General features: G+C 35.3%; 1 protein-coding gene across 6 annotated transcripts in view; it reads right to left on the bottom strand.

The window, feature by feature from the left end:
- Positions 1-25,997, bottom strand: part of LOC149791253 (FMRFamide receptor-like) — a 549,532-nt gene that overhangs the window by 36,758 nt on the left and 486,777 nt on the right. The window lies entirely within an intron of this gene.

Raw genomic sequence — 25,997 nt, 5'->3', positions numbered from 1 at the left:
TATTTAATAGAAATAAGGTATTTGTGAGTGGCATTGTGTTTCTAACTGGTAACTAACGTATTTGAGTGGCACTGTGATTCTAACTGGTAACTGACGTTCTTGAGTTTCATTATGTTTCTAACTGGTAACTGAGGTATTTGAGTGGCAGTGTGTTTCTAAGCGGTAACTGAGGTATTTGAGTGGCAATGTGTTTCTAACTGGTAACTGAGGTATTTGAGTGGCAATGTGTTTCTAACTGGTAACTGAGGTATTTGAGTGGCATTGTGTTTCTAAGTGGTAACTGATGTATTTGAGTGGCAATGTGTTTCTAACTGGTAACTGAGGTATTTGAGTGACATTGTGTTTCTAACTGGTAACTGAGGTATTTAGTGGCATTGTGTTTCTAACTGGTAACTGAGGTATTTGACTGGCAATGTGTTTCTAACTGGTAACTGGGGTATTTGAGTGGCATTGTGTTTGTAACTGGTAACTGGGGTATTTGAGTGGCTTTGTGTTTCTAACTGATAACTAACAGTCGCACGTTAGATTTGTCTGTTCGGTTTTTACTCAACATCACATAATGGGAACTGAGACTGACGGTGGGCATTGAAACTGACGGTGGGCATTGTTATTGGCTGTGCGATGCATATTACTTTGCTGATATAATGCCTTTGTAATGTAAATAATACTGGCACTACGATGATGTCATGTGCGTGCAAACAGCAAAGTCTTTTTTCTTTGTCTTCTCCTGACATGTCACTAAAAGATGTATTTGACTTAAGTAAAATACGATACCATCGTATGGAATGCCTTCTACAAACGAGATGGATTCTCCATAACCTTCTGGAAGCAATGTATATGCCTACAGCCACTCCTTGTAACACCACACTATACGCTGGAACGGACAATCAAACAAGTGTTTTGTTTTCTTTTCGATCAAACGTTTGGTAGATTCGTTTTACCAGTCGATTCATCAATTCACATTTTAAAGCAATTGCGAAGATACAAGTCCTCCCAACTTTAACGATCTAACTTTCGGTCAAGAAGATTCAGCTATAATAGATGTGTTGGGAGTTCTGATATTGATATTAAATACACAATACATTTTATACATTTGATATACATTTATAGTTCTGTTTTTTCAAGATGTAAATAAACAGACAACATATTTAAATTTTAAAAACACACAAAGTTCATATTTTGTTTCTTGGATCAGTCACTCAGGTCTTTGGTATAGTCAGCTACTTCTTGTTTTCCAAACACTGAAGCCGATACTTTTCCAGTCACGTTCAACTTTCCAGTCGTTAATCTGATGGTCAATATAACAAACCACATACGTTTCTTTGTAAGCATGAGAAGCTGATAAAGTGCGACGAGTCTTTTGTTCACTTACGGTCAGAGAAATGATGAAATGTAATCGCAAAATATTTGAAAGAACGAGTGTCTCGTTCACAGATAAAACGTAAGTAGTAATGTTTTTACATATAACTGCCCATATATGGTCAACAACGAAATGCTTCTAAACAAAAAACCAAAAGAAACTCGTCACTAATAGTCCAAAAATCATTGGTATCGTAGATGTAATAAATTCTGATAAGAGTTCTTGGAAATCCACAAAATCTTGAACACTGTCATTCACAGAATTTGTCCCAAACGTCGTGGCGTCGTAAACATTGTTTCGACGTATGTGTCTGTGATAGTCGTTCCCAAGAATCAGTCTTCTTACACCATCAAAATGGGACTCTGTCAAAACCCGGAAAATGATTTTGTGATCGGATTTCACTGGTATCTTGACAAACTCTCTGTAAAAGCTAGTTATTCACATGAATGTAATTCATCTTGTAGAAACAGTCTCATTTTCTACACAAAGTATCGATTTGTACCGAGTAGAACATACCTTATTAGTCACTAACTGGAACATTTCAAGTTTTGAGGAAGTCTCATCTTGAGCTGTCACATCTTGTACACGATATTTGTAATCCTGTTAAGTCTTCATCTCCTGAAAGAGTTCTTTGTAGTATTCCGAACTTGCATGTAGACAGTTTGGCATTCGTCTGAGTCACGTGTAGCTGATCAATGTCTAACCATTTGAAGATTTTTGAACATTCAAACCTTTTATATTTTTCAGATAACACCAATGTAAATGTCTACGTCGTAAAGGATGTAATTGTTATTTGTCTTTCATTTCAATGCGTACAAGACCTTCTCTTCGCTCATGATGGATTGTAATCTTCTAAAGTATCCAGGAGGATAATAATAATGTCTCACCAAAGTATTGATGTTCAATGTACGCGATTTGGTCACAAAATGGCAACCTTTTTTCCTGGACAAACGTGTGCCTTTGAGTTATTGATTCATATTAGATGTCATACGCGGAGCACAGTCTCGAAAACACCGTTTTGTTGGTTAACTTGTTGCATGCGAATTCTTTAAATTTCACCCTGTAGTTATACATTTTTTGGGAGTCAGGTTTTGCGTCACGAATGGCATAATAGTCATCGAAAGCCACCGAGCGAACTTTTTTCATGGTAGACCAGGACACTGCTATACTTGTGGCTGAAAATTTAACTGTTAGTTCAGGCCCACTCATTGCATCTTCAGAATTACTGGCAAATACTTGGGATATCATTTCAAGAAGTACACGAGGCGACACCAACTGACGTTGTAGTCTTTTTATGGTTTCTTCGTATTCTGATTTCTCCTCAGCAAATCTTGATCTCGTCATCCTCATTCAAAATTACGATTTAACTACACTTGTACACGCACTCGCTCCATGTATATAGAGATCTTCTCACCACCTGAGTATATATTTGATTCAGTTTCAGACTGTGAAGAATAAGAAGGAGGAGACGAACCACGTTCCCCTTCTGGTCAGAGACTTACAGAGAGACATTTATTCGAAAGTGTGCATCAGATAAGGACATGGACAACTACTCTCGAGATTAAAGTGACGATATCGACTATGTCGGTTAAGAGAACGGACACTGGGCTCGAGAATGTCCACAGCGTCAAAGCAAAACAAAAGACAAGACAAAAGATACACAAAGATAAATTTGCTCTTTACCATTGTCACAAGAAATAATCTTTATCTTCCGGAAATGTGGGAGGAGAAGAAGAACCATACCAGTTAGAAAATGCAAAACGTCAACACAACTAGAAGATATTGAGGAGGAACAACCCAAGCCAGTAAAGCAATTTAGAAAAGGGACGAATTTAAAAGAAAAGATAAAGATTGAATTTAGCGAAGCGTTGTGAAAACTTTTCATGTCGATTAAAAAAAATTAACATTTCAGAAAAGTTTAGTGTCTCTTTATGTTGAGCTTTTTCATAATATGGATAATATACTTAAACGCATTCATACACGCACATCATTGACTCATGGAGAAAGAGATTTAAATTTCATTTGAGTTGGCAATCACTGAGTAGTGTCTCTTTCTACGTGATTTAGAAACGGATCTGTGTAAGTTTTGTTCTTTTCTTTTATTAACCCTTGACATCTTTAGCATGAACTGTGTCAGTCCCTGTCTAACAGCCATGACTACGTATGGTGCTGCTTATGGAAGTGATAGCAGTAGCTGCTGATAGAGTGTCAGTGGCAGTGAGCGTGGATGTAGTGATGAATGGTATAAACATTTTATCCCGTAAAGCTATCTTTCTTTTTTACAGACGTCTGACACATATACGTTAACTCCGACAAAATGTATTGTAGCACACATAGCGTTCTGTTGTCACTGACTTCCTTCTGAACTTCACACTTCAATGGTTTCCTCTTCTATTTTTCCTTTTCCTCTTATTCTTTCTACCTCATCTTACTGTTGTTGAATAAATACTTCTTCGTCTATCTGTCGTTGCACAAAACTTCTATTATTCTTCATTATGTTTCTTTCTGAAACCATCCATCACGATGGAGAAGGAGGCGAAGGTAGTACAACCGATGCTGGCCAACATTCGTGTGCGGAAGTCAGAAAATCAAAGTTAATTAAAGTCATCCACTTATGGAAGAAAAATACTTGTTACAGCTGCATTAGTAGCCGTAGTCATCGTACTCTTACACCGAATGTACTTGGTATCTGAAACATGTGATCCCCAAAACATTGTCTGCTTTGTTTCTGCCATAGATAGGGTACTCAAACTGTGCCACAATCGTAAATCGTACAACCGACGGAGCACCCTTATCTTAAATGTGACAAACTCGTCAGATATCTTCTGATAGGAAACGAGATCCCACGCTCTAACTGAAATTTGTAACGGATATTTGTAGTGGTGGAACATTTTATCTCATTTCCTTCCGTCTTAGTCTATATGTGCAAGTGCATTGCCCAATGTTGCACCTACTTTCAAGGCCATGCCAACTTGTATACAACGTGTACCACTGTATAATCTTATACAAATGTTTGGAATATGCTTTCAATCCTATACTACTAAGTTATTTGACGGAATCTCTGGCCAACATAAAGGTTACGGGCACTGCTATTTTTAAAAGAAGGTGTATTTGAAAAGGCAGGGTTGTCTGAAGAGGGTTTTGGTACATGGAACTGCATTGAGAAGAAGTCTGAGAAGTACAGTGAATTTTGTGGTATGTTTTAACTTTGATTAACAACTCCAAGGGACCTTTTCAGGGTCCTCTAGATCACTCAGAAAGGAAGATAATGATCTTATTGCCAAATATTTTCACGTTTTATGTTTTTGTATATATGTGATTTTATTAAAAACTCATTTAATCTTTCTTGTCTTATCTAGCATTCGATGCGGATGATCAGTCTGTGATTCCGAAGCGCAGCCCTGTGCAACAACTTCATTACAGCTTGAAATATTCAATAGGAGTCCACTTACAAGAAATCGGGAATGTTTTATTGCTAAATTAGTCAAACACGTCACTTTTGAAAATTTACGCAATGCAGTCATACTAGGTGACAATGGCCATTTTTACCGCTGGGGATAACGAGTGAGTGCCGACAGTAGCGACGAGCGCTATATAACACCTTGAAATGATAGTTAGTTTAGTTGGACAACAATATTTTTGACAGAATATTTGACAATGAGTTCTCAGATGAAGCTGGTGTGCAAAGTGGCGTCAAACATGAAATAGAGAGAGTGTCCACTGCCGAAGAAATCTTTTACTGGGAGTTGAATGAATCCAGAGTAGAAAGTCTTACGGACACAGAGCAAATTTAAGTCGAGAGACTTTAAATTTGTCTATTAATATTACGAAGGAATCGAATTTGTTTAGTAAATGTGAAGTCACAAATATTTGCAACATAAATATGGATGTATCAAAGAGATAAGCATGTGTCATATTTGTGTGGCAAATTTAGAAGAATTACATCTAGAAATGATGATGTTGAGACTTTTTCCCAACTGCGGCGCATGTATGGGAGTGTATGGGCTTTACATTTTACATTCTTGCGACTGTTTAAAAGCACATAATAAACGAAAACAAAACAATAAATCAAAATGAACAATAAAGCATAATGAGCAATACATCGAAATTAACATGAAAAAACTGAGTCCTTGCGTTAGAAAGACACCGAATCTTCGATTTTCTTCAAAACTTATGCTTAAATTACGACTTTTAGTTCAATGGATCAACAATTTCTTGCTTTAAAATAGAACATAAAAAGTAGAGAGTTTGAAAATATTGTAAATAAGATTATGTACACAATTTATTGTATTTAATTACGGCTAGTCTGTGTAATTAACCTTTGCCTTGAAATATGGATAAAGAAAGGAAAATCTACGCTTTTAATACATAAAATGAAAACTTTTCTGAGTGAAGTTGAAACATTGTATTGGATTCAAGTATACATAAGAACTCTCGCAATACGTCTTAGCACAGATATTATAAAACCGAAATAAGTGAAACTATTTGGACATTAAAAACTGAAATGAACACAGAAGAACTCTGATCAGGAGTCTTTCAAAGAGCGTAAATATGGACACATTGAAAGAGGACATCGCTAGAAACAAAATGAATCTGATTTTTTTAAACTGATACTACGATGTATATTTATTTGCGATTATTCCGAGTCAGGGCTGTTTTGATGGCATTTACACGAATCCTTGAGACTGAAGCAACCTTTGCAAATAATTAAATCTATCTTTCTAACATCGTTTTCAATATCAAGTAAAAGTGAGGTTGTTAGACCTTTTAAATTTCAATCACCACTTACACGACATTAGTTACTAATAAATATATATCTTTGAATCACCTAAGCTGGAATATACATTGTTCTGGTTGTCAACGAATTTGTATGTGTTTCCGTGGTAACTCATGTTTTGTTGCTCCAATGTGTCAAATGGTCTCAACGAACTTGTCATATTTTGAATTCTCAGACCACTGCTCTCATAATTTGTTTAATTATACTCTTTGCCATCGTCTTCTTTCAAATCAACCATATACTTCTCGCTGTAATTCGGTATGATTATTTCATTTCTTCGATCTATTTTACCATCTCCTTGACGGACAGGAGAGAATCGTAGACTTTATAAGCTTTACATTGCGCTTGTTATGTGCAAGACCATTATATAGTCAGGTCAACTGGTCCTGAGAATGACCTCTTCTAGTTAGTTAAACTGGTAATGTGCAAGACCTATATGAGTGTAGGTCAACTGGTCATGTGCAAGACCTATATGAGTTTAGGTCAACTAGTCATGTGCAAGACCTATATGAGTTTAGGTCAACTGGTTATGTACAAGACCTATATGAGTTTAGATCAACTGGTCATGTGCAAGACATTTATGAGTTTAGGTCAACTGGTTATGTACAAGACCTATACGAGCTTAGGTCAACTAGTCATGTGCAAGACCTATACGAGCTTAGGTTAACTAGTCATGTGCAAGACCTATATGAGTTTAGATCAACTGGTTATGTACAAGACCTATATGAGTTTAGATCAACTGGTCATGTGCAAGACATTTATGAGTTTAGGTCAACTGGTTATGTACAAGACCTATACGAGCTTAGGTCAACTAGTCATGTGCAAGACCTATATGAGTTTAGGTCAACTGGTCATGTGCAAGACATTTATGAGTTTAGGTCAACTGGTTATGTACAAGATCTATACGAGCTTAGGTCAACTAGTCATGTGCAAGACCTATATGAGTTTAGGTCAACTGGTCATGTGCAAGACCTATATGAGTTTAGGTCAACTGGTTCTGTACAAGACCTATACGAGCTTAGGTCAACTAGTCATGTGCAAGACCTATATGAGTGTAGGTCAACTAGTCATTTGCAAGACCTATATGAGTGTAGGTCAACTGGTTATGTGCAAGACCTATATGAGTTTAGCTCAACTGGTCATGTGCAAGACCTATATGAGTTTAGGTCAACTGGTTATGTACAAGACCTATATGAGTTTAGGTCAACTGGTCATGTGCAAGACATTTATGAGTTTAGGTCAACTGGTTATGTACAAGACCTATATGAGGTTAGGTCAACTGGTTATTTACAAGACCTATATGAGTTTAGATCAACTGGTTATTTACAAGACCTATATGAGTTTAGATCAACTGGTCATGTGCAAGACATTTATGAGTTTAGGTCAACTGGTTATGTACAAGACCTATACGAGCTTAGGTCAACTAGTCATGTGCAAGACCTATATGAGTTTAGGTCAACTGGTCATGTGCAAGACCTATATGAGTTTAGGTCAACTGGTTCTGTACAAGACCTATACGAGCTTAGGTCAACTAGTCATGTGCAAGACCTATATGAGTCTAGGTCAACTGGTTATGTCCAAAACCTATACGAGCTTAGGTCAACTAGTCATGTGCAAGACCTATATGAGTTTAGGTCAACTGGTCATGTGCAAGACCTATATGAGTTTAGGTCAACTGATTATGTACAAGACCTATACGAGCTTAGGTCAACTAGTCATGTGCAAGACCTATATGAGTTTAGGTCAACTGGTTATGTACAAAACCTATACGAGTTTAGGTCAACTAGTCATGACCAAGACCACTATATAGTCAGATTACCTTCTCATGATCGCGAACTTTGTTTCAAAATTCATTGTATCATATATGCCACAAATGTTCGATAGTTCGAAATTCTTTATGTCCTCTTCAGTGAAGATCAAAGTTTTTGCCTTATCTGATCTCATTTCATTTAATAAACCGTTTTCTGTCCTTTCCAAGAACGTTTAAATCGCGTGTATGCACTTAAACACTTATACCATTACATGAGGTACATATTATTGCCCTAATAACATGTGTAGAGCCGTTTGTATTAGAGCTCTTAAACTCGTTGGATCAGGCACAATTCTTGTACATCCGTATGATATTTTTTTTTTTATGCGCAGCACGGTTACGGAACAACGATACTTTCCAAGTCACAATAGGCAACACGCAGCATTTCTAATGGATTTTAATATTCGGTCTAAGGTGGATATTTCTTAATAATAACCTTATAGTCAACGAGGGAGGCTAAAATAGTCGCAATGCACAGTAAAGATGGTACTTCTCCCAACGAGTAATGTATGTGTGTGGATTTTTGGCATAGCTTAAACAGTTTTAGTCATATCGCTACGATGTCTGCAGTGTGGCTGTTTATAGTTTTGTCTAGCACCTGGCATCACGCCACACACGTGTTGCATTATGTCCCACCTCGACACACTTTCCTGACACCAGGCCCACCAATTCTAACACGAGCCTTTTAACGCTAAGAGCCAAGCGCATCAGCTGTTGGTACCATTTTTATAAGCCTGTGGTATGACTCAGTTATTACCGAAAGAAGAAAACCAAATGCAATTAGATAAGGAAGAAATAGAGAGAGAGAGAGACATTTACGAAATGAACAACTGCAGTTACAATCGGAGAAAGAGGAGATAGACAGAAACAGATGCAAATGCAAAGAAAGAAGGAAGAGAGAGAATATCAATTTAGAATAAAGGAAATGAAGCTGGCAAGTGAAAAGCACATTCCTAATTTCCATACAAATTCGAATTTTGATTCAAGAAGACGAAAATGTTGTTGATCATCCAGTGTGCTATTTTTCTAAGAAATTAAATAAGCACCAAAGAAGGTATTCAACAATCGAGAAGGAACGTTTGCTTTGATATTGGCATTACAACATTTTGAAGTTTATATTAGTTCAGCTCCTTCTCCTATTATTGTGTTTAGTGATAACAACCCCCTTATGTTCATCGGCAAGATGAAAAATAAAAATAAAAAAATACTAAAGTAGAGTCTGTTGTTACAGGACTTGAACTCAAATTCATTAGAACATTTTATTACTAGGACTTCTTTTTTATAATTCTTCGATTATTCTTGGATTATTTTTGGATTTGATTCTTACAACCGTAAGTTTTTTTTCTCATATTTTACCTTGTTTTTCTAGGAAAATATATTACTTGTTAAATTTTACAAAGCTTGTTGTCTTCACTTTTTTCTTGTTACTGTTTATGGGAACTTAAACATGTAACAATAGCTTATCGCAATAATCCAGCAAAAGCCGACACAAGTTGTTTATATATCGGATAATAATTAAACATTTTAATACGTTACTGTTGTGTCATTGGTTGGATACAAATGGCTAGTAATGGAAGAAATTGGTAATCAGTTATGTTCTATTGTCCAAGTCATTATGCATATATCGATATAGACTAAACCATTCACTATCAGTAGAGGATGGTATACTTACAGAATCGGAGTAATTCGCCACTTATAGCTGCTCACAATCTAACTAATATTATCTCCTCATAGATCTGTCTTTGAAGAATCAGCCTGACGCTTCAATGTTCATGTAATCGGCAAATTAAAGTGCAGCTTTCTCATGCATTAGGCATATACCACTACATCTAAGTGTATACCAAACAGCTATTTGAAAGGGACGCTTCAATTGGTCAATAATATAATGCAATATGCAAATTAATCTATCTGACAGAGCACTTCGTAACCTAGGGATGTAGGTATCTGATTCATTCACAATGAATCTCAAGTGGAGCCAACCACTTAAAACCCATTAAATATCTTTGATCATTCAATGCTTTATGTCATTGGAATGGCCATCCACTTTATTTATACAATACTGTTCAGAAAACAACAATATAACCTAAAAATAGGAGGATCGTTATAAATATTTTAAGCAATTAAATAGAAATGTTTCTGTTCATGATGACTTTTGTCGTGACAATAAGGCTAATATTTTTCGAGAAAGTCTTTCATTATTAACATTATATCATATTTATATAACATATTTGATGTACTAAAATGTCCTAGAATCGTAATATATAACTATATTGGAAACTACTCTAGTTGACGAATAACACTACATCTTTGCCTGCGAAAAATAGTCTAAATAAAATTATTTTACTACTAAACGTTCCAGTTTCATTTCACGAAGGTTAATGATCCAAATAGACGAACACACCATTATCACGAAGGTTAATGATCCAAATAGACGAACACACCCTTATCACGAAATGCATTTTATCCAGGCTTAAGTCTAAGTTTGAATTCTTCGACACAACCTCAGAGTACTGAGAATGGAGCTGAACCAGACTGTAATTGACAAGTACACTACTCCAAATATCACGAACACGATGCAATTAAATTACTGCAAGTTGGCTCCTATGAAAGTCTGGCTTCCAGGTACATTAAAGGCAGATACACGAAAGGATCACATATTGGTTTTACTCTGCTTTCCTTATAAAATTTTCAAGAGAATCTCAGCTGACTGTCATTTAAGATAACGTTAAGCAACATGCGGGTGTTGTTATTGCCGTATATTTAAGAATGGAAAAGAAACGATGCATTTTATCAGCATTTTTCGATATAACATATCAAATGTATACCACTATATTAAGACATTACAAATGAGTTTGAAGTTTAAACGTTGTATCCACCATTAAAATATCGATCTTGAATTTTTGCTTTTTGTTTATGATTAATCTTCCATGTTGACTAGTTACGTGTTCTTTCCGAAAAAAAAAAAAAAAAAAATTTAACCCTGCTTTTCTGAGCCAAGCATTTTTTAAGTCATTATCTAACCATTGCAGGTAATCCTAGACATTTCAGACACTCCTGTTTTTAGGCTGACATTACTATTTTACTATATCCTGTAGACTCAAACTTCATTCTGTCAGTCGAGTCATCACAATGGTAATTCATTATGCAAGGATACAGTATTTACAGTGGATGAGACTAATAAAAAGGAAAATAATCAGAAAATATCTGACCAAGCCGTTTGAGAAGGGGTAAAATATTTAGTAAACATTGCTGAAACTTTGAACAATGCATTCCGTGCGATCTCCAGTTACGGAAATGCGCAAGTCTCAAATGGACTAAACATCCCGTTAGTAAGAAAACGAAGTTTTTGCTATTACATAATTAAAACAGATTTAATAAATATGAACTAATGTATGAAGCGCGCTTAAACCATTTGATTTAAACTAAAATTTGACTTTGCACCTAGCAGAGTTTTAGTGAATCATTTCCCTCTCAAAACGAAGTTTTGTCGTCGAGTGAAGCACTGATACTATAGATAATCAGGTCCGTCAAGGCATATCCAGACTATAGATAACATGTCCCGTCAAGGCATATCCAGACTATAGATAACATGTCCCGTCAAGCGCATATCCAGACTATAGATAACATGTCCCGTCAAGCGCATATCCAGACTATAGATAACATGTCCCGTCAAGCGCATATCCAGACTATAGATAACATGTCCCGTCAAGCGCATATCCAGACTATAGATAACATGTCCCGTCAAGCGCATATCCAGACTATAGATAACATGTCCCGTCAATGCATATCCAGACTATAGATAACATGTCCCGTCAATGCATATCCAGACTATAGATATTCAGGATCGTCATGGCATATCTAGACGTTATGTAGTGTAACTTCAGAAGCAGTATCCTTCCCAAATCCTTTTTATTTTATTTGACTGAATTTAGAATATTTCTTTGTGATAAAACGTTACACATATGAGTAATTTATTTATATGTGTTATACTATTTTTGTAATTAACTGCAAAATAAAGCTTTAATATTTTGACATATCAAGTTTTCTATCTATACAATTTAAATGTATCAAATTCTATCAGATTTTCCTTTTATAATGGTTTTTGGCATTTTGTTCAGCGGAAAGAACCATGTAGCCGACTTGTGGAGCCCATTTTCAGGCTAAGACAACAAACTTGATGTTTACAAACTACACACACACACACATATATACACACACACACACACACACACACATATATATATATATATATATATATATATATATATATATATATATATATATATATATATATATATATATATATATATATATATATACTGGATGTAACAATATGTCTCAGGCTGCATCCAGCATTTAGATATTGAAAAGAAGCAATTACTTGTTGCAAATTTGCGAATGCAACGTAATTCAAAAGGTGTCGATATAGGTACATTTATGTATATTGAGGTAATTGCAGAGGAATTACTATATATACTACTAATATGGGGACAAATACGTAGCGTTATGTTCTATAGATATTTAAAATTACACAAGTACAAATTATACAATCAAAAAGTAAGACTAATTACTCACCGGAAAAATACGTTCTGCCAATGTCCATATCGTATGAATTTTTTCACACTACAAATTACACAGTCAAAAAGGAAACCTAAGTTACTCACCGGAAAAACAGGTTTTGTCAATTTCCAGATCGTAGGGAATTCTTCACTACTGACAAGTCAACACTGTAGCATAATCCAACATGAGCTTGCAACACTCCAGTTTTACTAAACAATATTATTCATGCCTAATGTAAAGAAAAAATATACACCACATTAAAGGTGGATATTGTTATTATAAATTTGTTTCAGTAAAGAGTTCTTGTCTCCTTTTGCTAAATGAGCATCTATAAACCATGTAACGAAACGCTCCAAACCGTTCCTTCGCTGCACAGATAATGTCAAATATTGCAATCGATACACACGATAGCATAGAAGGATAGATGCTACTATTTACTTCATAAAGCAGCAATGAATGGTAACGAAGAGTGAATTTTTCCTTTCATATTTCAGTATTATTCACTTAGAAAAGAGACCAGTTTTGCTCCTTGCATTGCCTGTCAAAGTCTTAACAATTGCTTTAAACAAACTATATCGCTTGAAATATGGAGCCTTTCAAAGTCAGACAAATCCAGTAGATTAATTTTCTCGATCCATATCTTCACTTACCCGTACTATTTAGTGCATTTAACCATATCGCAAAACAAATTATCAAATAATCTATTGAAAACACAATTCATGATGTATTAAATAAAACCCCTTATGCAAATTGTACTATACCGTTTACTGTACACAGGAATCATTTGATCATACACCATTTCATGCAACAGTGTGATCTTTACGTTACTTTTCCCCCGAGTCATACCAACGGCTTATAAAAATGGTACGAACAGTTGCCTAGCTTGGCTCTCAGCATTAAGACGTTAATATTGGGACTGGTCGGCCTGGTGTCAGGAGCATGTGACTGTGTGGGACATGATGCTACATGTCTGCGGTAAGATGCCCAAGTGCTAGACATCACTATAAACTGTCACGCTGATGACATCATTGCGATATGACTCAAATTGTTAAAGCTACGTTAAAAATCCAAAAGTACACCCACATTTCTTTAATGAGATAAAAAAAAAAAGTAATTAAGATAATTTTTATTATTATTCTATAATTATATATTGCTATTTGCATACCATAAATAATTTATGTTGGAGTATTTAAAGTGCAACTCCATAAAATACAAGTATGTTAGAGTTTTACTTGTATATCTTTATAAAAGCATAGACCTTTAGGTTACAAATCAGAGATCGCTATTTTAGATATATTTGTTTATATAAAGAAAAGAAATTTAAGAAATCCAAATCAGGCTTGAGACTAATTAATTAACTTATTTAGCTTAATTGGTAAATAAACGCGTATTTGCATTGTACACTCTATAATTTTATGACAAAGTTACTATTTTAAATTAACTTCTTCCATTACAAGTCACAGTTTACATGTTTTCATAGTTGTACTTCTTTGTTTCGTTATCATTACATTGATTCACCTGAAGAATTTCTCTCTCGCTATGTAAAACATTCTTGATTACGAGTGAAACTTAACCCATTTCAAATATCACTTTATCCTGCTAAAATGTCAATTAATTTTAGAATCGTATTATTGCCGTCGGTAAATTCATCTGAAAATGCAAATGCATTATGGGACTTGCCAGCATGCTTCTCATGGCCACACATTTAATGTAGGCGATCTATTAAAATAAAATTCTACACTACGTCAATCTGCACTGTTATAATATCATGCAATGCTATCAGTATTTATCTCCACATGGACTTTTTTTCCACCAATCAAATCATCTTTGTCAAACCAACCTTGTCAAATTTCAAAATGCGACCAAACCGATGATGTGAATACAAACGACGATTTTGATTCGTTGGATAAGTTTAGTTCAATTATCATTTGGAAAATAATTGCAACTGTGTTTTTATTTTGTTTTTTATGTTGGAGTTTTTTGTTTGTTTCTTTTTGCTTTATTTGTTAATTCTGATAACATTAAGTTTTGTGTGTATGCAAACTATGTAATTAGTAATTACCAAACAAAAATGGATTGAAATCTTGTAAACAGATCAGCTTTCTGTTAGTAATTTTTTCTTTGTCATACTTATCACAATATTCAGTTCAAACGTATTGTAATTGTTGCGTAGTAATCTCGTAAACAGAAAGCTACATCCACATGAACTCTATAATTCAACAAATATGGGCGTAAATTTATATATATATAAATTTATAGTGCAATAAATATCATCAGTGAACTTCAATACATTAGAGTTTTCTTCTAAGAAGATGTACTTGCTCAGTAAACGTGAATGTTAAGCGGTCACCTTAGAAGTGACAATAGTATAGGCAGTACAATAAATAACAACTATGATCCTGAATAGCATCTGCTTAGTTGGTATATTTTGCTTTGCTCTCACGCCAGTATAGAAAAAGAACTGGATCTATGTATTTGCAAACGTATGACGTCATATCTTACTTTTGTAAGATTTTCCTTTAAATGAGTGGTCAGCAGGCAAAGAGCTTAATCTGCTCGTGAGTCTTCATGATATCAGAATAAATACCATTTCTTTTCAGCTGCAGGTCTATAAGACCTCATGGTAATTGTTCGTCTTTACCTTCCTCTGGATCTTACTACCTGACACAGATACGTGGCAGAAAAACCTTTCCATGCGATGTAAATTTTTTAACTATATTGTATGATTTCCTTTGATGATATCTATTATATGATTTCCTTTGATGATATCTAAAGAATGAAAAATATCCCCCAATGATTCATTTCAATTGCGCAAGTCTGGACTTTTTCTTCACCTGGATCTTAGATCTTCTTTGAACTAACCGTATAACACCACACACACACACACACACACACACACGAACGCACACCCACCTCAAGTGTATTGATTCGAACTATGATCACAGGGTTCATAACTCAAAACACTAGAGCCAAGGGATTAGGGCTCAATACGTGTTTTACGACACAATATGTAGCAATTTAACATTGCCGTAGGTGTTCGACAGAGTGTGCATAAATAGTGATTTCATTTGACATAAATTTGTAGCAGTCACATGTGTTTACTATTTAAAGGAAACTAATTACATCTCCACATTGTATTAGGTTCAATCTTGCTACGTCATGGAAAAATGTTTTCATGTTTGTTTGGTTCGTGTTGGGGCTTTGTTTGTTTCGCTTTTTGAGGGTGGGTGTATTTTCTTTTCATTATTATTTTGGGTGGAGTCGGTGGGTTTGTTTTTAAATCATATTGATACGCTTTTAATTACAAATTATTGACTATGATGAAATTGTTAAACACAATTTGGCCGAATGTTCTAACGCGCTAGCCTCATCGATCACTGCGTTTTGATCTCTTGGTCAATGTGGGCATGTGAAAAAGATTGCCAGTAGCCTCCCGTGGGTCGGTGGTTCTTACGGGGGTTCCCCTGGTTCCTACTCCAACAGTTATACTGGCCACCATGTATACACTATCTTGCACTGAGAAATGGCGTTAATCCCAAAACATCAACAACTGCAATATTTGAATACGCAAATTGGAATGAGCTATGATCAACAGTAAGCGCCTGTGGTGTATATCCTCTAGATATGTCTGAAGAGACGATAAGTGAAGTCCTCTAGATAGGTCTGAGACGCTGCTAATTCAACATTCCCTAGGCATGTGTAAGATGCTGATTATTCAACACTCTCTAAACATGCCTGGAGTATTGTATTTCAGCGTCCGATTCACATGTCTAAAGATTACAGAAGGATAGCAACACATAAACAGTGAAACGTTTCTAAACTGAATTTTGATGAAAACAAAACCCCAGCAAGATGTTACTTCTTTAAACTAGTTCATTCAAAGATTCGATTGCTTACTATTCAAATCATCATAGTTGCATTGCAATACAGAAGTAGCCTATGTATTCCTAAGGGTGGGGTCACTACTTCTTGGGTCATCAAGGTTGTGGACTTTCTGACATAACGGTAGAGACAGGTCGTGAATGTATATTCAAAAAGTTATAGAATTATTTGGCCTTCATTTGCCTAATATAAGTAATCTTGCAAATCCATTGCATTATGGCTGCTGTAGGTGCACATACATAACTCGTGCCAGGGTGTCCTTAAACTATAAGAGAAAATGAAACAAAACAGAAAAAGACATGGGTCAGCACGTTTTGCTATCAGTCATAATGACACAGTGGTTAGCAAATGTGACTATTTGTTTCTAATATAGAAGCCAGCCAAATATTTACAACTTATATAAACTGTCATCACCCACAACTATTTCGTCATTCTCCATAACTTCAGACTCAGAATATAATGGCCGTGCGTTCAAAATCATATCCGTCCAGGACAGCCCCAGCCCTCTTCCTTTGTGCGTCCTTGGCAACCCCTATTTCGTTTGCATGATATATTCAAACTCTGTGCGTTCTTGGCAATGTGCGTTTTTGGCAATGTGCGTTTTTGGCAATGTGCGTTTTTGTTTCCATAATATAGTCAAGCTCGATGTGTCCTTGAAAAAGTATTTATTTCATTTGCATGATATAGACAAACTCCTCGTGTCCTTGGCAAATCCCCTATTCCGCTTAAATGATATCGTTAATCTCTGTGTTCGTGGCAATGACCATATTTCGTTTGCATGATATCGCTAAACAACATTATGCCAGTGTGTTAAAAGTCAACCTACAACAGCCTTTCCTGTCTTTCCAAGATTTCCTGTTGTCCTCGCTCCTTCTTATAATCGTTACTCAGTCGTTTCTGACATTTTATTGTTTATTCTTCTTTACGTTGCTAAATAAATTGGAAACGCTCCAGAGTCTTGAATCTCCGAGCATCAATTTAAATATTGTCATATGTAAACTGTTAAAAAATGACAAACATGTTATCCAGAATGTTTAAGGTCTTCGTTTTCGAAGCTTTTTCGTTGGACCAGTATGAAATCTTTTGAACTTGACGGTTCATACTCGAATATATAGAGAGTTTGTTATGATCAACATATTTCTGAGACATTTACAGAAACAAAAGCATGAGTTGGGTGATTAGATCTACTCGAGGTTCGGAAAACCTAGCAATAATACTATATGAATTCTTAGACGAAAATACATTGTCGCCAAGGGTTTCATAAAGGAGATCAAACCGAGATATTATTTTGTTTTTTACTGATCGTTTTTGTCAATCTTATTGTTTACATTTTTCATTTCCGTTGGAAGAGTGATGCTTGTGAATCACAGACTGTCATATGGTTAAAAGTGTAAAATAACTTTTCTCCACAATTTACACTTTATTAACTTTATTTGAATCCCTTGGTAGGAGGTCTGGAACATTTTCCTGGATTTCTTTGAATCTCCTGATCTTACGAGATCAAAGTCCAAATATACAAATTATATATATATATGTACTTTACTTGAGAGTAGCAGCACCATTAACCCTCAGTCTATAGTTATAAATTCTAATTTGTATACACATCTGCTAAGTATATTTGAACAGAATAGCCAGGACCGTAACAATTCTTTAGGTGGCTGATTACAAGTCGATATTTTTAGTAGTAAAGAAATTCAAAACAAAGTTGATTTAAATAACTCTATACCCAAGGAAAGACAGATGAGAAAATAAAAGAAATTCCGCACTCAACGAAGGACAAATGAGAAGAAAGAATTTGGATCATCCCACAATCAGTGAACGCAAAAGGAGAAGAAAAATGTAGATTATCTCACACCACCATAGAGATTGTTTTGGGCTGAAATTTGGGTTTTGTGTTCATATTCGATACGAAGTCCATCAGTCGTTTTAAAAACTTTCAGTGACGAAATGCAGCATAAGAATTTACTGAATAAAACATGACAAGCACAAAAGGAAGTGGTACATGGTTACAATCTAATTTTCAATATTTACATTTCACACCCACACACCCCACGCCCCCCACACACTCCATATATATATATATATATATATATATATATATATATATATATATATAGAGAGAGAGAGAGAGAGAGAGAGAGAGAGAGAGAGAGAGACAGACAGACAGACAGACAGACAGACAGACATAATGTTAATCCATGTTCATGTCAAAAATTTATTTTTCTATTGCAAGAAGTTTACGCTTCTTTTTCATTCTCTTTCTCTTTTTATAATTAGGTATTCCTAAATTTATTCCATCTATAAGGCCATTAAGGTGCTCATGTGTCATTAACGTGTATACATGCATTTACATTCTCTACCCTCCTCCCTTTCATAAATTAATAGTTATGTCTTCATTAAATTTTGTTGGGTAACAGTGTATTCGATGTTCAATGAACCTTCTCTTCTTATGTCATATTTACGCTTACAAGCGATAATGGGGGGCCCCGAATGGCCGAGTGGTCTAAAGCGCTCTCCGTTACTGATCACTGCCATCTCACCTCTGTCTGCGCCGGTTCGAGTCTCGGATTCAGCCAATGTGGATATGTGAGCTTCTCGTGGGGAGGTGGTTCTTTCCGAGGTTTTACGGGATTCTTCCTCCACCATTAATACCGGCCGCCATGTATTTCCTATCGTGTGCTGAAAAATGGCGTCAGACTCCACAACAACAGCAATCCATAATGGATGCAACCACTTGGAATATTAAATAGCGGGCAAAGTACAATTTCATTTTACTTTTGGAATTGTTTATAACTAAACAACATAAGCCCATGAGTAGTGTTATATTATATTTAGTTTTTTAATAATAGTGAAGTACCAGGTAAATTCAGTTTCCGTTGCATTTGATTTTGGGTTTAACTTTGATGCAATACCGGTAAAACAATGTTAGATGGACTTTCTTTCTGGACAAAAATGTAATATATGGTATAATTTATTCTTAAGCAATCGGTCAAGTCCGCAACACTAAATCTATATGCCGTGTTATCCTCTTGGACCACGTGCCATTCTTCATCTTTCAGTCTATTGCATCTAGATTTACTTGTTAACAAGTCATTCCTGTCTGTCATTCACTCTCGAATCTGCAACTTTGAATATATATTTTCTCTGAAGAACACAATTCATGTCTATCTACATCGATACATGTTGCTTTTATTTTCGAACGAACGAAGTAATTTTTATTATTGGTCTAGTTGACAACGCATTCTTCAACTATATGCTAAAGAAGCTAGAATTACTATATTTTCACCACGCTCGATATTCTTGCATGATGAACGATAAACGTTTCACATGGTCGTGTAGTTAAACCTAAAAACATTCAGAGCAAAAATTCTTAACGTACGATTTGGAAAAATAAAAGATGATTTACCAATTTAAAACCCGTTTGCAAGGCCTATCATTTATAGCTTATCAATCTTTTACAACGATTAAAGCAGACTTCAACAATTAGATAAAGCTGTTTTATAGATGAATTACTGTAACTTGACAATGTACATCGTGTTTTGACATATTAAGGCTCTAAGTCAAGGTTAACGCCTCCCTCCATATATTTTCCATTTGTGTGCAGAGATATTAGCCCAATGATAGGAACAATCCAAATCACGTGGCTTTGAAAAGTCCCTGAAATCAGCAATGGACCTCATTTATGAATACTCTTAATATTCAGGATTTAGTATGAATATTGTTCAAAATGCCGTTTGGATTTGGAGATCAAAGTTAGTAGCAGTGCAAATCATGCAGAATGCAAGGGCTGTTTTAACGATACTGCAAAACAATCATAATGCAAGGGATTTTCCCGAGACACTGCCAATCAGCCATAACGCACTGGATTTTGGCGAGACACTGCAAATGAGCCAGAATGCAAGGGATTTTCCTGAGACACTGCAAATCAATCAAGGTGTATGGAATTTTTAGAAGAGAAGCAACTGAAGGAAAAGGTATATATATATATATATATATATATATATATATATATATATATATATATATATATATATATATATATATATATATATATATATATATTTATAGGATATGGGAAAAGAGGACACATTTTAAAATTCCTCATTTTACCGACATAGTAGATTTTTCATGCACTTTTTAATCAATTTATTTTGAAATTGCACAATAATTTCTTATTTGCCACAAGTGAGTCTTGAAATTGTTACCATGCTGAGTGTCATGTAATGATTTTTAAATTGCTCATATACGCTAGAAGCAATTGCATTCAATAAAGAATGCTATAGATTATAGAAACATTCTTTCTTAATATTGTATCCAGATAAATAATGATCAGCTGAAGAGCATTGACTTCTAACCATTACTGATTATATTCTTCGTTGTTCGGATTATACGATCAATATCAAACTAGGCACTAGGACTGTTCTGGTATATAACATTAAAACTGATCACAGAAGTCCACAGACAGCTGATACTGCATACCAACACTTCCATTCCCAGGCTGAATACTGAAATGTAGGTGAGCTATTTTGATAAGCGCTGATTAGACAGTGGTTGAGTGGCCGAAGTTGTATGTTTAGTACCAAGGAGCAAATGAATGACAAGCAGGATTCTGAAAGCATGATCTAGAATTCAGAAGTAGAAACCAATGCAGTCCTTTCGTTTCCGTAATTATCAAAGAGATTAATATCCATCCAACGATATGTCTTCCATCGAGATGTCAAACTGTGATGGCATCTACCGATATCTTTATCTTTGACGGCATCCACCTATATGTCTATCTATCCGCCGATATTTCTATATTTGATTACATCCACCGATATGTCTATCTATGATGACATCCGCCGATATTTCTATCTATCCGCCGATATTTGTATATTTGATTACATCCACCGATATGTCTATCTTTGACGGCATCCACCGATATCTCTATCTATCCGCCGATATTTCTATATTTGATTACATCCACCGATATGTCTATCTCTGACGGCATCCACCGATATCTCTATCTATCCGCCGATATTTCTATATTTGATTACATCCACCGATATGTCTATCTTTGATGGCATCCACCGACATTATATATCTATGAGGACTGTAATGGTGAAACATTTTGTAGATGTTTCGTCGCTATACGATTTTATAACCATTAAGATTGACAAATATGCTAGACTCACAATAAATTATCGCCTGAGAAAAATGGGATATTCTCTGCTTCGGGTCATGATTGAATATTCATTATGACCCAGTAAGATAATAGTCTAACAGTTACATTTATGTACGGTAAAGAAAAGAAAACGATAGTGCAACTTCTATCGAAACTTTGTGCATTTTTATATCTTTCCTTCATAATTTTAAACTAACCATTCTACCGGGTCATCTATCTATCTATCTATCTATCTATCTATCTATCTATCTATCTATCTATCTATCTATTTATTTATCTATCTATCTATCTATCTATCGATCTATCTACATGCCCTTAGTTTACCTATATTGGAGGTTATGCATGTGTGTGTTACAAGAAGGTTCAAAACGTGTTAAACAAATATGCAATGAAACCGAAACACACAATACAATATCTAAACTGTCGCCTTTGTTAGTGTTCTAACTTCCTCTACAAATTTTGTTTTATACATTTCCTTTCCTCGCTTTCGTTGATTAGGTTTTTAATATTTTTGTAGCCGCATACATGACACATTCTATATGTGCTTAATCATGCAGTGAGGTAAATCCATCTCATCTCCACGCCCTTGGGATAAAACTTTGCCATCGGAATCTGCTATGAATAATTGCACATTATGGTATCCATCTTTACAGAGATATTCCATACACTGGCTGCATTACAAGCGAAGCATACATAATTAAAATACGTTTGCTTTATTTTAAAGACTAACTTCTGTTGTTGCTAAGTCATCCCACTTTGCAAAATTAGCCAGTTTCTGGCTAATGCATCTAAAACCAAACATTAAGTATTGGCCACTGCTGACACTGTATTTAGTACCTGGTGTTTTATTTAATTTAAAAGAAACAAGACAGGGTGATAAAATGACACTTGCAAAACTAATCGTATCGTATGTACTGTAAGGGGTGGCGGGGTTGCTATTTCCTATTCTTAACTACTAATTATTTTAGCACCATTGTGATAGAGTATTTATACCAATTGATACATTACGGCTAGGAAATTGTGTCTGCTTCCTTATAATCCACAATACACCACAAATTTGGATGGAAGCATTGAAAGGCCTGACAATTATATACCTATTTCCTAAAATAACTATGTTTGAATGCAAATTGTCATTAGCTTGTGTTATCTGTTTCTCTTAAATTTACCAATGAATCAGTTTGTGTGCTTAAAGTCATAATATAAATTGATGGCTGTAATTGTGTTTGCTCACTGCATTGTCATAATAAACATTATAATGTGATGGGCTAAATTTCATCTATATTATACAGAAGACATAGTGTCTTCGAATCAGTCCATCCTTACTCTTCCCTGCAATCAATTTCATGACATAAGAATATATGTCAAAATATTTCGTGCAGGCACAGATGATATGTTGTCAATAATGAGACATAAAAGCGCAGTCCTTTTCAGTCATAAACCAAACGTTCGTAATTTTCATTGTTAAACTAATGTTTAAACCTAATTTTCTTTTTCTACTAGTTTAATCATGCACCACCGTGCATCTATACGTTGTGGGAAATAGCTCTATAAAACATTTGGTGCTCGCATTTGATACAGCTTTCTTGCCGACTACTTTACGGCCATAAAGTCAAAAGGTGAAATTGTCATACATATCGTTAAGGCATGCATAGGTTTATTAGGGAGACATGTTTGATTAATCGAGCCAGAATCGAGACTGTTATGCTAGTAACGCAATTTGCAATATCTCCTCGTATTGGAATATGCCTACATACTTACAAGCGTCTATTTGTTCCACAGGTTCGGCAATGAAAATGACATTTAATGGAAAGACATGGCCCTGAGGGTTTCTATCAATAAAAATCATGTATGAGCCCAAAGAATAACAATATCAAAGATGAACAGGTTGAAAGGGGAAACAGGGCATTGCTTTCTAAACTACCTATAAGTCACAATAACCTAGTTTTGCATCATGACCCTAAGTTGACTCATATGCAAAAGGAGAATATTATATGTAACCGTACTTCATTTTCAGCATCTATCTACTTGGGGAAAAACCAGCATCAAAAGTCTTGGAACAAATTTGACACGTTGTTATCTTTTTATTAGATCAAATGACTGTTTTGTCTTTACGAGATCAGCTCATCGGATGCGGGAGGTCATGGATTCGATCCCCGGCCGAGTCATACCAAAGACTTATAAAAATGGTACTAACAGCTGCCTCGCTAGGTGGTCAGCATTAAGAGGCTAGTGTTAGGACTGGTCGGCCTGGTGTCAGGATAATGTGGCTGTGTGGGACATCATGCTACATGTCTGAGGCATGATGCCCCAGTGCTATACATCACTATAAACTGTCACACTGCAGACATCGTGGCGATATGACTGAAAATTTTTTAAAGCTACGTAAAAATCCTACTCACACACATACACACACACACACACACACACACACACGCGCGCGCGATTAGGACAGAAACGTTCTGAGTGGTCCGATATGTTACACTTTGTCAGTACTAAAGCTATGCTGAAGGGTTCCAATTGAAATGGTATTAAAGCTCTTCGCGTAATTGCATACGATGCTTGACAGGTGGGGCCATGTTCCATATCAGATTAATAATCTCAAGAAACTGTAATACGAGAACCTGTTAGGATGTTCAATATCTTAATATGGACAACTTATAAGACACGAAAAATCAATTCATGATGAAGCAGTGAATCGTTTTCTTTAGTTGTTCACTTTACCAGATGGGATATCCTTTGTAAATTTGCACAACGATTCGTGCTAAATCACCAATTAGCGCATCTTTGTTGCTTAATGACAAGAAATTGGCACAGGAATCATAAAGATAGAGCTAGCTTGAATCATTCCGTGAACAGCTGCTGCAGCTGATGGGTCGATTAAGTATGGATGAATTAGTATGGGCTTGATTTGGACAATAACACAGATTCTATGTTTAGATTACATTTATTCGGTACCACAATGCATTTATTGTACTTATATGACGTCATTCCCACTGCATAAATATGCACATATTTTTTATAGATATTAATGGCTTTCTAACTCCATTCCTCATTATTCATTTTATAGGCCATTTCATGTGCCAAATCATTTGCAGTGCAATTAAGTTTTAAAGACAAGACTTATTAATTGAAACAAGATCGCGTGTGAATATATTTGTTCCGTTTAACCAGTGAATGAACTCCTACCTTCAGTAATGGGCAAAGATCAATCACACGACAGAAATTATATATATTGCAATTGCTTACATTCCCAAACCAGGAAAGAAAAGGACTCTTACTGGATTCGCCTCCTTAGAACATTGAAACCAAGCGGTTAAAACCATAACGACTAAAAGAAAAAGACGATCATGAACAAATAAAATTTTCTTTGAAATACTTCTCTAAATTGTCCTAATAGCCTATAATGACTACTATAACAATGAAATATCCGGAATATAATTTTGCGTTTACATAAATATGCATAAAATCACAAATGTCGTTATGACTCATCGATATCTAGGTCAATACAAATGTTTTCCAGTATCAGCAACAAGTTGAAATAAACTAGTTGAAACATAATAAAGTTTAAAGGTTTAGTTCCTGTACAATCAGGCATGTAGCGCTTTGCAAACATAACCGTTTTTCTGTTGTTTTTTGTTTGTTTGTCTTGTCTATGTTTTGTATTTGTCTTTGAAAAAGATTCATTAAAGAGTCGAAAGCGCTCACGCTAGCTAGATACTAGTTTCGCACTGTTCGTTGTCAGTTTATTGCATTTATCTTAATCAATCCCTGACACACGTGATCCCTTGCTGGATCCAGGGCACTTGAAAGGATTGTTATTCGCCATATATTCTCATCATGATTTTTTATGTTTTTCTAATTTCATGGTGTTTATTTTTGTAATAATGTTATTATATGTTTTTTATCTTATTGGTGCTGTCTAATGTTGGAAAGCGCTTAGAGCTTCTAAAGATTAGGCGCTATACAAAGTCCTCATTATTATTATTATTATTATTATTATTATTATTATTATTATTATATATATCTTAGCCCAAATGAAAATAATAAGTTCTTCCATCTATTACATTCAGTAGCATGGGATCTTATATCCAGTATACGTTTTATAACTTTCATTAGTGTTTCTTTATTAATATGATGTATCCCCTCCCTCAAAAATATATTACTATTTTTCATATCTGATCGAACATGATTTTAACACTTAATATTACATAGTCACTATATAATAGCGATATAGATATTAAGCGTGGTCTAAGGTTGACATTGCCCGGGGTGGGAGTGGGAGACAAGAGCCCCAATCATCCAAAAATGCCCCATACGGCTTGCGTCTCTGATTGCCTCTGTCAACTAAAATCCAGCTCCTGGCCTTCGGGAGTGGCTTAGATTTGAAGTCCGGCAGACCACGTTTTCCACTAACAGGGGAAGGGGTGAAGGCGGGCCACTGGCG

Source organism: Sinohyriopsis cumingii, chromosome 9, assembly GCF_028554795.1.
Source record: "Sinohyriopsis cumingii isolate HCF-2022 chromosome 9, ASM2855479v2, whole genome shotgun sequence".
Taxonomy (NCBI): Eukaryota; Metazoa; Mollusca; class Bivalvia; order Unionida; family Unionidae; genus Sinohyriopsis; species Sinohyriopsis cumingii.
This window is presented reverse-complemented; position numbering and strand designations above follow the sequence as displayed.